This window comes from Aquarana catesbeiana, linkage group LG09, assembly GCF_042186555.1.
Source record: "Aquarana catesbeiana isolate 2022-GZ linkage group LG09, ASM4218655v1, whole genome shotgun sequence".
Lineage (NCBI taxonomy): Eukaryota > Metazoa > Chordata > Amphibia > Anura > Ranidae > Aquarana > Aquarana catesbeiana.
The window spans coordinates 139750360-139759689 of NC_133332.1; positions in this window are offsets into that span (position 1 = coordinate 139750360).

Genomic DNA, 9330 nt, shown 5'->3' on the forward strand with positions numbered 1-9330 from the left:
TTATCCCTTCGGTCCCGATCTCGGATGGGCAGGATATGTCCCTTGGGTCACGGTCACCGATAGCCCAGATCATCACAGATGGCGACTGTCCCCTCACTACCACACTCTCCAGCTCCAGGTGGGTTCAAGAGGTCAGAGGCAATCAAATCGTAGATGAAATCATGGAGAAAAAAGAAAAAAAGGGGCTCCACATGGCATAGGTCAAAAAGTAAAGGGGTTCTGTGGGCTAGGTATATAGACGACATCCTCCTCCTATGGAAGGGTGATCTTAGGTCACTTGAAGAATATATGAAACATTTGAATACTAATGACAGAAACATCTCTCTATGTTTTGAGGTCAGCTCTGAGACAATACATTTTCTGGACCTTGAGGTGTCCATAATTAATAGACAACTGGTGCTCAAAACGTTTTTCAAGCCTACTGATCGGAATGGGTATATCCCGACAGATAGCTGCCATCACCAACAGTGGCTGAAATCGGTCCCGAAGGGACAGTTCCTCAGGTTGCGACGCAACTGTAGCAATACTGAGGACTTTCAGTTACAGTCCCAGACCCTCAGAGAAAGATTCATCGAAAAGGGATATAGACTCTCCATTCTTGACAGCACCATCAAGGAGGTTGAGGGAGTAGATAGGAGTTCACTCTTGACTGACTGCCCCAAAGGACAGGGGGATAACCCCTATAAATGGTCCTTTTTTACTGCATTTTCCACTCAATACAAAGAAGTCAAAAGGATTATTGATAGGCACTGGAAAGTCTTGAAAAATGACCGTGTTTTAGGCCCTGTTTTACCGGACCGGGCTGGTATTATTTTCCGGGGTGCACGTTCAATTCAGGGGGAAATTGCCCCCAATGTTATTGATCCCCCCCGGTCTGTCTCTTTCTTTCATGATTGCAGGGGTTATTTCCCGTGTAGAAAGTGCAATGTGTGTCTACACAATGTAAGCGGGAGACGTAAAACAACGAGTTTTCATTCTACCATGACTTCCAGGGAGTACAGTATGAAACATTTTATTACATGTGCCACCCGGCATATTGTCTATCTTATCACATGTCCATGTGGTAGACAGTATGTCGGGCGTACCACTAGAACTTTCTCTATCAGGGTCAACGAACACATTGCCAAAATTAAGAAAGGCTGTATTAAACATAGTGTTCCGCGTCATTACCTTGAAAGTCACAATAGGGACCCTACAGGCACTTCCTTTGTTATTATTGATAAATTTGTCCCCCATTGGAGGGGCGAGTCTTGTCTTAGGGGTGTGTCGCGGCTCAAAACATATTGGATATACGAGCTCAGGTGCTTCTCACCTCACGGTATGAATGTTGAGTGGGACATCAATAGTTTCATTAACCGTGAGTGGCGCCTTTGCTCTCGTGCCGCGACACACCTCCTCACCCCTCTTCGGGTCACGTTCAGTTATTGGGTTGTTGTTATGAGTGATATTGGGTTAATTTAACAGTCAAGTCTCCCCATTCTTTTTCATTGTGCCCTATTATATTGATTTTGGGTATCATGCCCTTACCCCGGGCTCTTTTGTCTAATGGATTAGCTGATCGTTTAATTCACTTATGATTGGATGGAATGTTGGTTTGCGGTACCATCCAGTGTGGATTTATGTTGGTTACTTATAGAATTTGATTACCCCCTCCCCCATTTTTTCGTTAATTTTACCTCAGCATTTGTGGGAGGGACCGTCCCATCATGTGTGATAGGGCGACTGGCCTATTAGCCAATTTCCCCCACTTTAGGGAGTGATACTGCAAGCTGTGTGGGCTTATCTACTGTATGTACAATGATATTTACGATATGACTACAGAGGATAATAATGTTATTTTTCCTTTATCATACGGCCCTTGGCTCCCCCCGGGTCATTTGGACGATGTGGCGTTGCTCGGCCCTTACCCCTGGTGGCCTGGGCACGTATTACTTTGTCTGTTATGCTAGGGGGGTGACCTGGGCTGGTTTTAATGTTGAGTGCTGTATGCTTATTTCCACACTAGGATGTACTGTATTGGATGCCTCTTGTACATCTAACTACCATACTGGGTATGTCCTTAATGATAGTGCATATATGATTCATGTATCTGGCCACTCCTTGGCTGGCGATTTAGATGCTTGAACGGGATCTGTTATTATTATTGAGCTATCCTGTTGTCGTCATCTGGTGTTGCCAGGGCAACTGGTCTTGTATCCTCTAGATGACAGGAGGGGGGTGGCTAACTTCCTAGTGCGCCCACGAGTGATCTGACCTATCCTGAGATCAGATGTGGTCAATATGAGAGCGGCCGCTCCTCCCTCCCACACAATAGGCTGTGAGCGCACGTTCCATAGGAATGGGTGAGGGCGGATGCTGGCGGCGCATTGGCCGTCAACACGCATTCATCTCCCTAGTTACGTCCAGGACCTAGAGCGCATGCCCTTGGAGGATGTCTACGTGAGACGTCAGCGGCGCACTGTTCGCCGGCTGCTGTCTCCTTCCAAGTCACGTGTCTGGTTGACTTGGAACGCAAGCCGCTTAGATCACTATGACAATCACTGTGGAGGTGAGGCTTGGAACGCAAGCCTATTCGGCGATCCGACGTTCGGGGCCCCCTCCATGGTGTATGTTCTAGTTTAACCCCAGGAACTATTCCCCCTTCTGTAACCTGATGCTCTGTGTCATTATATGTGCAAATAGCATTATGTAAAATCAGTTTATCATGATTACAGTACTAAACAGTGCACTTCCGGTCCCGCCATGATGGGGCGGACCTAATTATCTTGACATGATGTTTGTAGTCTATATATTGGGGCAACGTGGGGAGGTTGTTTCATGCCCCAGTTGAAGGCTTTTTAGTTGAAACGCGTAGGGCGTTTGCTTCCCACGTTGCCATTATTTTATTCAGTGATCACTTTTTTATCTTGTAAGGTTTTTTATCCAATAAAACCCCTTTACTTTTTGACCTATGCCATGTGGAGCCCCTTTTTTTCTTTTTTCTCCATGATTTCATCTACGATTCGATTGCCTCTGACCTCTTGAACCCACCTGGAGCTGGAGAGTGTGGTAGTGAGGGGACAGTCGCCATCTGTGACGATCTGGGCTATCAGTGACCGTGACCCAAGGGACATATCCTGCCCATCCGAGATCGGGACCGAAGGGATAATCTGCTGGATTTCACGGGAGGCTACCTCCACAGGCTCTGTCAGACGTACTGCCATATGGCAGATATGTCCCACAACATCCGGTAAGAGTGTCCAACCTTAGATGTTTATGACGCATTACCTGTGGTTTCCGTGCAGTTCAGTTCCAGTCAACATCCTGTGTCAAAGCACTCCCACTGTCTGAGAAGACTGCTTTCATCTTTATTCATGGACTCTGGTTACAGAGTTTAGCATATGACATTATAGACATTTATACTTACTTCAGTAGTCTCTGTGGTGATTCACTTCATTACTAGTTACTATATTATATGTGTTGATTCACTTTATTGCCAGTTATTATATTACGCACAATTTCACATGTGTTATTTTTTGGCATTTATATGTTTTTTGGTTATGGTTTAGCGCTGTACTTATTTTATATATAAACAAAAAAGATTACCTGTGGTTGTAGTAGCGCAGTTGTACACAGGAGGATAGCACTGGTCCAGGCAGCAGGCAGGGACTTGGTCAGCAGCGGCGAACACAATTGTCCAGGCAGCAGGCAGGGTTACTGTCCATATAAAGTGCAGGGTCAGTGCAGGCAGAGATATTGTCCGCAGTGCCAAAAATATTGGTCCTGGTAGTAGGCAGGTCCATGTGGTGTGGTCAGTGCAACAGGCAGAGGCATGACGGCAGTAAGTCCTACAGGCAGAAGTAGGGCCTCGTTCAGGACAGAATGGGGACAGGGGTAGAGGCTTCTCCCACCCAAATCTCTTTGAAGCCTCCGAGTCTCCAGACCCTAATCTAGGATTGAGAAAACAAAAAAAATTTTTTCTTCATCCAGAAAAACAATTCTGGAGCCCCTCACATATGTGAGACCCCTGTGTTGAATCCCACTAGTCCAGTATCAGGGTACAAGATCAGTCCAAGAGGCAGGCAAATATCATGGTCAAACAGTCCAAGGTCAGTTCCAGATCAGGCAGATGTATGTACAGAATCGTTAGGCAGAAGCATGTTTGAATAACAGTCCAGGGTCAGTTCCAGATCAGGCAGAGGTATGTACAGAATCGTTAGGCAGAAGCATGGTCGAATAACAGTCCAGGGTCAGTTCCAGATCAGGCAGAGGTATGTACAGAATCGTTAGGCAGAAGCGTGGTCAAATATCAAGCCAGAGTCAGTTACAGAGGAGGCAGTGGCATATGGGGTGTGAGGGTAAATTGCAGGAACGGAGGCTTACGTTTACCATACTTCACTAATAATTTAGTGAAGTATGGTAACGACGAAAACATTCACCTACGCAGAGGCCTGGTTCAGAAGGACATTGTGCACAATAATAAGATGTGTCTCTTCTGAATTCAGCTCTGGTACACACCTTACATTTTTTTTGCCGTCCTTGGCCTGTTGGTTTGGGAGGGATCTTATCTGGAAAGTGGCGTTCGGAGAGTCGACTTAGAACATCAGATCGGATATTTTCTGGGGGCCGTTCGGGAATGTAAGGGCAGTGAAAACTTCCTCCTGGTAGCCAAGGAAGCGTTTGGGGTTTTGGGTGGAGTTACGATAAATGACATAAGAATTGTAGATGGCCAAATGAAAAAAATAAATTGCGACTTTCTTATACCAATGGTATGTCCGTCTTGTAGCAAGGTACGGTTCCAGCATCTGGTCATTCAAGTCGACTCCCCCCATAAACAAATTGTAATCAAAGATGCATTTAGGTTTCTGTATGGGGCCATTTCTTCTGGGGATTTCCATGAAGGTATCATCGTGGATTGAAGACAACATGTACACATCTCTTTTGTCTCTCCACTTCACTGCCAAAATCTCGTTGTTTCGTAGACTCGCCGTTTCTCCTTTTCTCAATTTTTTATTGACCAGACTTTGAGGAAAGCCCTTCCGGTTCTTTTTGATGGTACCACATGCAGGCGTCTTCTTCCGATGCAGGTTGTGGAACAGGGGCAGAGATGTGTAGAAGTTATCTATGTACAGGTGGTAGCCTTTCTCCAGTAGGGGGTATGTGAGGTCCCAAACAATTTTCCCGCTTGATCCCAAGTAGTCTGGGCAATTAGGGGGTTGCAGCTGGGTGTCCTTCCCTTCATACACTTTGAAGGCATGCAAGTAACCTGTGACTCGGTCACATAATTTGTATACCTTCACCGCATAGCGGGCCCTTTTACTGGGAATATATTGCTTTATTTTAAGCCTGCCACTAAACTTAACAAGGGACTCATCCACACATATGTTTTTGTCCGGGGTAAACAACAGGGGGAATAGTACAGAAAAATAATTTAAAAGTGGCCGAATTTTGAAAAGTCTATCATAGTTTGGGTCATTTCGGGGAGGGCACTGGGTATTGTCGTTGAAATGAAGAAACCTCAATATCATGAGGTATCTGTTTCTGGACATTACCTTGGAGTATACTGGCATGTGTTGGAGGGGGTGGGTTGACCAATAGGACAGCAAAGTGTTTTTTTTTGTGAGTCCCATGTTAAATGTGAGCCCTAAAAAAACCTTCAACTCCTCCACCGTTAGGTCTCTCCATTCGTAGGGACGGGCATAGTAGGACGTTGGATTATTCGCAATGAATTGCTGTGCATAAAGGTTGCACTGGGCCACAATACTTGACAGCATGTCCTTGGTAAAAAATAAATTAAAAAAATCTATTGGGGAAAAATTCTCCGTGTTCACCTGGACTCCTGGCTGGGCAGTGAATGGGGGAATGTTGGCTTCTCCTGAATTAGGAGGAAGCCACAAGGGGTTCTGCAGGGCATAGGGAAGGCTGGCTTGGGTCCTTGGCTTTTCTTGCTGAGGCACTGCGGTGCTGGTGGATGGCACTGCCGTGCTGGTGGATGGGACTGCCGTGGTGGTGGATGGGACTGCCGTGCTGGTGGATGGGACTGCCGTGCTGGTGGATGGGACTGCGGTGCTGGTAGATGCCACTGCCTCCCCACCAGAATGCCTTCGTTTGGCGGGCCGAATCTCTTCCTCCTCTGAGTCACTCAGTGTTCCACTACTGAGGACTGGCTCATACTTTATGTCCGACTCAGAATCGGAGTCGGAAAGGGAATCTGAAAAAGAGAGCTCCCCGTTGCTCTCGTCGGCCTGGGACAGTATTTGGTATGCCTCCTCGGCGGAAAAGCTTCTTTTGGCCATGGTTGCTAAGCCTGCACTGATGGGCACTGATGAGCACAGATGGGCACTGAGGTGGCACAGAGGGGCACTGATGAGGTGGAACAGATGTGCACTGATGAGGGGGAACAGATGTGCACTAATGAGGTGGAACAGATGTGCAGATGTGCACTGATGAGGTGGCACAGGTGGGCACTGATGAGGTGGCACAGGTGGGCACTGATGAGGCGGCACAGGTGGGCACTGATGAGGCGGCACAGGTGGGCACTGATGAGGTGGAACAGATGTGCACTGAGATTGCACAAATGTGCACTGATGAGGTGGCACAGCTGGGCACTGATGGGACGGCACAAATGGGGCGGCACAGATGGAGCGGCACAGATGGGGTGGCACAGATGGGGTGGCACAGATGGGGCGGCACAGATGGAGCAGCACAGATGGCACTGATGAGGCGGCACAGATGTGCACTGATTGCACAGATGTGCACTGAGGCAGCACAGATGTGCACTGAGGCAGCACAGATGGGCACTGATTGGCACAGGTGGGCACTGATGAGGTGGCACAGGTGGGCACTAATGAGGTGGCACAGGTGGGCACTGATGAGGTGGCACAGGTGGTCACTGATTGTGCAGATGTGCAGCTGGACACTGATCACCGATTGGCACAGGTGGGCACTGATTGGCACAGGTGGGCACCGATTGGCACTGTACTGATGGTGCACTGTACTGATGGGGCACTGTAATGATGGGCACTGTAATGATGGGCACTGTGGGCACTGTAGGCACAGTAAATCACACAGTAATCACTCACAGATCGCTGACAGATCTCTCTCTCCTCACACGCTGTCTCTGTGTGAGGAGAGAGAGCCGGCAATGAGAGATGATCTCAATTGTGTACATTTCAGATCATCTCTCATTGGAGGCAGCGATCCCGCTGTAAACGGCCGCTGTGATTAGCCGTTTACAGCGATCTGTGATTGGCTGTGTCCAAGGGACATGGCCAACACAGAATTTCCCCGTTCCGCGCTCGTGAGCGCGCACGGGGAGCGAGGAAAGGGGAGGCCATCATATGACGGCCTCCCGGGAATTGACATCCGCGATGAAGCCGTCATTCGGCTACGGCCGGATGTCAGGAGGTTAATAATATACAGATACTCCTCACTTAACGACCAGGTTCCATTCCAACGACCAGGTCGTTAAACTAATTGGTTGTTAAATGAGGAGTCACAAGTAATCAATATTTTAAGCATTCTTAACTGCTGTACTGTATTGTGAAAAAAAAGTCTAAACACAAAATTCCATCTCAATAACGTTGTTTTAATTTGCATAAGTACAGCACACAAATGAAAATTCTGTACTGTACTGTATAATACAATGATTACAGCATGTCGTTCAGGTGGGGAGAGCTGGTCCTAAGTCCGAGCAGTCGTTAAACAGGTAGATCATTAAACGAGGAGTATCTGTATAAAAAAAAGGTAAGATATAGGTTGGGAATTGTGGTGACGGGGTCTGTGAGGAATGGCAAGATGTCATCTGCGTATGCTGCTAGTTTGTATTGTCTATCTTTTATTTCTGCACCAGATCGGAAACACAAAGATACTTGATATCGGATATGTATTCTCTACAATTCGCAGGTAGCAATCCCAAAGACAACGTGACTAGTCAACAATGGGAAAAGGGAACTCGCAACAGATATATCAAAAGAGGACTGGGAGCGAATACACACCCATATACACAAAGGGTCCATAAACATCTCCATACAGGAAAATAGATTAAAAATCTACCCAGGATGGTACAGGACCCCAGATAGAATCCATAAATACCATCCCAGTGTCTCTCCACTATGTTGGAGATGCAACACAGCCCACGGTTCTCTGCTCCACATTTGGTGGGACTGCCCACTGATACAACCCTACTGGAAAGACGTACACCACCTGATTTTTCATATAACGAATTACACTCCAGACTTTACACCGGCCCAATATCTACTCCACCACACATCCTTACTCCAATCGGCCTACAAACGATCTCTCACCCTTCACCTCATCAATGCAGCCAAAATGTGTATACCCCTACATTGGAAGGTTAGTCCCCCCCCCTAATATCTCAGAATGGCTTCAATGTGTAGGGAGGATTGCCGAAATGGAAGGCCTAATCCAACAGGCGAGCGGGACCCTGATGAAGTTCCACAAAACATGGGCCTGCTGGATTAATTTCATGGAATCTCCTGAATTCCCCAGTCTGTCAAAAGTAACACCATAGCTTGACCTGGGGGCACCTACACAGTGTCAGATAATAATCCGGATGATTACCTGCGCACTTATGCCCTATACATACAATCAGACATTGATCAGACATTCCAACCACAAAATCCGTCTGATTTTTTCCGACGGATTTTGTGCCAAACTTGTCTTGCATACACATGGTCTTACAAAGTTGTCGGAAAATCCGATCGCTCTGAACGCGGTGACGTAAATCACATACGTCGGGACTATAAACGGGGCAGTAGCCAATAGCTTTCATCTCTTAATTTATTCTGAGCATGTGTGGCACTTTGTGCATCGGATTTGTGTACTCATGATCGGAATTTAAATGATCGGATTTTGTTGTCTGAAAATTTTATATTCTGCTCTCAAACTTTGTGTGTCGGAAATTCTGACGGAAAAAGTCTGATGGAGCCCACACACGATCGGAATTTCCGACAGCACAATTCGATCGCACTTTTTCCGTTGGAAAATCCAACTATGTGTACAGGGCATTACAGTTCACCACCTGTACCCCACTTTTCCTATAACCCCCCTCCACATGACAGAAACTAAGGTTCCCTTACTGATTCTTGAGCTAACCCAGCCAGAATACACAGAACTAATATTACTGTAGGAGCTTCTCTCTTGAAACACATCTACAATGATGGCCCTGTTATACACCTGCTACCCGAGACGTAGAGTGACTCAAATATACCACTCGGAGAACCGATACGATAACATGATAAGGGCCAGTTGTAAATGCCCCCACCCACTCACAGTTTGTTCCCTATAGGGGTGTTTGGGTGCCTTGGTGGCGAGTTTGGTTCCTCTACA